The sequence below is a fragment of the Chrysemys picta genome, unplaced genomic scaffold (assembly GCF_011386835.1).
Source record: "Chrysemys picta bellii isolate R12L10 unplaced genomic scaffold, ASM1138683v2 scaf74, whole genome shotgun sequence".
Classification (NCBI taxonomy): domain Eukaryota; kingdom Metazoa; phylum Chordata; order Testudines; family Emydidae; genus Chrysemys; species Chrysemys picta.
The window spans coordinates 27,645-31,932 of record NW_027052781.1 but is presented as its reverse complement, the minus strand read 5'-3'; the positions used below and the strand labels follow the sequence as shown (position 1 = coordinate 31,932).

The following is a 4,288-nucleotide window of genomic DNA, read 5'->3' as shown; positions in this document are numbered from 1 at the left end:
TATGGCCAGAAGAGACCTTTAGAGCATCTCATCTAACCCCCTGCATATCATAGGCTTCCTGTATAGGACAATAGTTACTTTTTGGGCACAAACATTCCAAAAAGGTATCTAGTCTAAATTAAATGACATTAAGAGATGGAGAATCCATCACTTTCCCTTTTAGTGAGTGCCAGGGGGCTCCATTTCCCCTTCCACTAGCTCCCCATTTACAGTGAGCCAGAGCAGTACCTGCAGCAGGGAGCGGGAGTTGCTGATGGCCTCAGAGGCACAGCCCCTGCAGTGTCTCAGGAATCTGGCGCAAGTGCCGGATGATGGGGAGCTGGTGCATCACTTTTGGCCGTGACGTCCTCCTGCTGCAAGGGAACGAGAACCTGTCAGAGACTCAAACGCCCCGAGGAATCAGGGGGAATTAAGGGAACCTGGAACCAGCAGTATTTCCACCCAGCACCTGCCCATCAATGAGAGATGAATTCACCTCCTGAACCCCAAAATGGAGTCTTCTTGTCCTTTCTAGAAACCTCCAGAGCCAACCCCCCTCCTTGTAGGGTGAGCTCCTGTTACCTCCTGCTCAGTGCCCTTCACAGATATTCCACCTCCAAACCACAGCTCAAGTCATCAGAACCCTCTTCTCCACCCCGACACAGGTTGGGCTGGGAGGCGGCTCTAACAGGGTGTGCAGGAGGGATTCTGACAGCAGTGAAGTGGGTTGCAGGGAGGTTGAGATCTTGACCCAAGTCATCCCAGACACTAATGCTAAGTCACACAATGGCAGCATCTACTGTCAGTGGGGTCCAAGCACTATTTCAACCCCACAGTTTTGGATCAACTCCCCACAAGGGGAGGAGAAGAGAACCATCAGCACCACACACACACACACACACACACACCCCACTCCTGGTGGTGTGAGGGGAACAAGAGAAAGGACAAAAGAAGTAAGAGATGAAGAGAAAGGAAGGAGGGATGGAGGAAAAGGTAAAAGGAAAAGGACAAACCCTAATGTCCCCATGTCGGACATCAGGAATGGTAACATACATAAGCCAGTATGTGAACACTTCAATCTCCCTGGTCATTCTATTACAGATTTAAAAGTCACTATCATTGAACAAAAAAACTTCAGAAACAGACTTCAAAGAGAAACAGCAGAACTAAAATTCATTTGCAAATTCAACACCATTAATCTGGGCTTGAATAGGGACTGGGAGTGGCTGGCTCACTACAGAAGCAGCTTTTCCTCTCCTGGAATTGACACCTCCTCATCTATTATTGGGAGTGGACTACATCCACCCTGATTTTTGAATTGGCCCTGTCAACACTGGTTCTCCACTTGTGAAGTAACTCCCTGCTCTCCATGTGTCAGTATATAATGCCTGCATCTGTAACTTTCACTCTATGCATCCGAAGAAGTGAGGTTTTTACTCATGAAAGCTTATGCCCAAATAAATCTGTTAGTCTTCAAGGTGCCACCAGACTCCTTGTTGTTTTCCTAATATCCCCAGTGATTCTACATGACAAAATCCCAGGGAGGGAATAAAATTCTGCCACCTTAAACTAGTGTTTTCCATGCCTAGAATTCAGATGGCACCAGGTGGATCAGACTGAACAGGTTACAAACCTCTCCGAGGCACTTACTTTCTCAACAGGGACTTCTGTTTTCTAGTAAAATGGGTAAAAGGAAAGGAGAAAACTCAAAAGAGGCTCCTGCTCACACTCACATATGTGAACCCTAATACTCTCTCAGTCCTCAAAGAGAGCTCGAGAAGGAGACTTGCTGAAGCAAAGCCACAGGGGTCTCTGAGGTTTCCCTGGCCCTGCGCCCCTGTTTTGCCTGGCTGATGTGAGCATCTCTCTCTGAGGTCACCACCTCCCTAACAACTTTGACCAATAGGCTGAGCTCCTGCAAAAGGCCTTTGTGATGTCACTGCCACACCCACCCATCCCCTGAAGTGCTAATATCCTGCTGCTGGCCTGACACTTTGAAGGTTTGAGCTACTCTCTGTGGATCACCCCACTCAATGCGTCTTCATTCTAGGATGCAAGCCGGTTAGACAGTAAAACATTAGAGGCTGCTCCCAATGCTACACTCAGTGTTTCCAAAATTAATACACTTTATGGCCAGAAGAGACCTTTAGAGCATCTCATCTAAGCCCCTGCATATCATGGGCTTCCTGTATAGGACAATAGTTACTTTTTGGGCACAAACATTCCAGAAAGGCATCTAGTTTCATTCAATGACTTCAAGAGATGGAGAATCCACCACTTTCCCTTTCACTGAGTGCCAGGGGGCTCCATTTCCCCTTCCACTAGCTCCCCATTTACAGTGAGCCAGAGCAGTACCTGCAACAGGGAGCGGGAGTTGCTGAAGGCCTCAAAGGCACAACCCCTGCAGTGTATCTGGCACCTGGCGCAAGTGATGGATGATGCGGAGCTGGTGCCTCACTTTGGCCGTGACGCCCTCCTGCTGCAAGGGAATGAGAACCAGTCAGACTCAAACGCCCCGAGGAATCAGGGTGAATTAAGGGCACCTGGAACCAGCAGTATTTCCACTCAGCACCTGCCCAACACTGAGGGATAAATTCACCTCCTGAAACCCAGAATGGAGTCTTCTTGTCCTTTCTAGTAACCTCCAGTGCCAATCCCCCTCCTTCTAGGGTGAGCTCCTGCTACCTCCCCCTCAGTGTCCTTGACAGCTGTTCCACCTCCAAACCACAGCTTAAGTCATCAGAAACCTCTTCTAGACCCCCACCAAGGTTGGGCTGGGAGGCGGGTCTAGCAGTGGGGGCAGGAGGGATTCTGGCAGCAGTGAAGTGGGTTGCGGGGAGGTTGAGATCTTGCCCAAGTCATCCGAGACACTAACGCTAAGCCACAGGATGGCAGCATCTAGTGTCTGTGGAGTCCAAGCACTATTTCAACCCCACAGGTTTGGATGAACTTCCCACAAGAGGAGGTGAAGATCACCCCCAGCAACACACACACACACACACACACACACACACGCACACACACACACACACGCACACACACACACACACGCACACACACCACTCCTGGTGGTGGCAGGTGAACAGGAGAAAGGACAAAAGAAGTAAGAGATGAAGAGAAAGGAAGGAGGGATGGAGGAAAAGGTAAAACGAAAATGACAAACACTATACTAAAATTGGAACGATACAGAGAAGATTAGCATGGCCCCTGCGCAAGGATGACACGCAAATTCGTGAAGCATTCCATATTTGGGGGGAGGGATAGCTCAGTGGTTTGAGCATTGGCCTGCTAAACCCAGGGTTGTGAGTTCAATCCTTGAGGGGGCCATTTAGGGATCTGGGTCAAAAATCTGTCTGGGAATTGGTCCTGCTTTGAGCAGCGGGTTGGACTAGATGACCTCCTGAGGTCCCTTCCAACCCTGGTATTCTATGATTCTATGATAATGTCCCCTGTGATTCTACGGGACAAAATCCCACGGAGGGAATAAAATTCTGCCACCTTAACCTAGTGTTTTCCATGCCTAGAATTCAGCTGGCACCAGATGGATCAGACTGAGCAGGTTCCAAAACCTCTTGGAGGCTCTTACCTTCTAAATAGGGACGTCTGTTTTCTAGTAAAATCCGTCAAAGGAAAGGAGAAAACTCCAAAGAGGCTCCTGCTCGCACTCACACATGTGAACACTAATACTCTCTCAGTCCTCAAAGAGAGACCTCGAGAAGGAGACTTGCTGAAGCAATAACAGACACTTGGTGGGATAACTCACATGACTGGAGTACTGTCATGGATGGATATAAACTGTTCAGGAAGGACAGGCAGGGCAGAAAAGGTGGGGGAGTTGCATTGTATGTAAGAGAGGAGTATGAGTGCTCAGAGGTCCGGTATGAAACTGTAGAAAAACCTGAGAGTCTCTGGATAAAGTTGAGAAGTGTGAGCAACAAGGGGGATGTCACGGTTGGAGTCTGGTATAGACCACCAGACCAGGGGGATGAGGTGGACGAGGCTTTCTTCTGGCAACTAGCAGAAGTTGCTAGATCGCAGGCCCTGGTTCTCATGGGAGACTTTAATCACCCTGATATCTGCTAGGAGAGCAATACAGCGGTGCACAGACAATCCAGGAAGTTTTTGGAAAGTGTAGGGCACAATTTCCTGGTGCAAGTGCTGGAGGAACCAACTAGGGGCAGAGCTTTTCTCGACCTGCTGCTCACAAACAGGGAAGAATTAGTAGGGGAAGCAAAAGTGGATGGGAACCTGGGAGGCAGTGACCATGAGATGGTCGAGTTCAGGATCCTGACACAAGGAAGAAAGGAGA

The 4,288-nt window shown here is 49.0% G+C and overlaps 1 pseudogene; it reads left to right on the top strand.

The window, feature by feature from the left end:
* Positions 1-3,134: 3,134 nt before the first annotated feature.
* On the top strand, positions 3,135-3,231 carry LOC135977911 (U6 spliceosomal RNA; annotated as a pseudogene).
* The last annotated feature ends 1,057 nt before the right edge of the window (positions 3,232-4,288 follow it).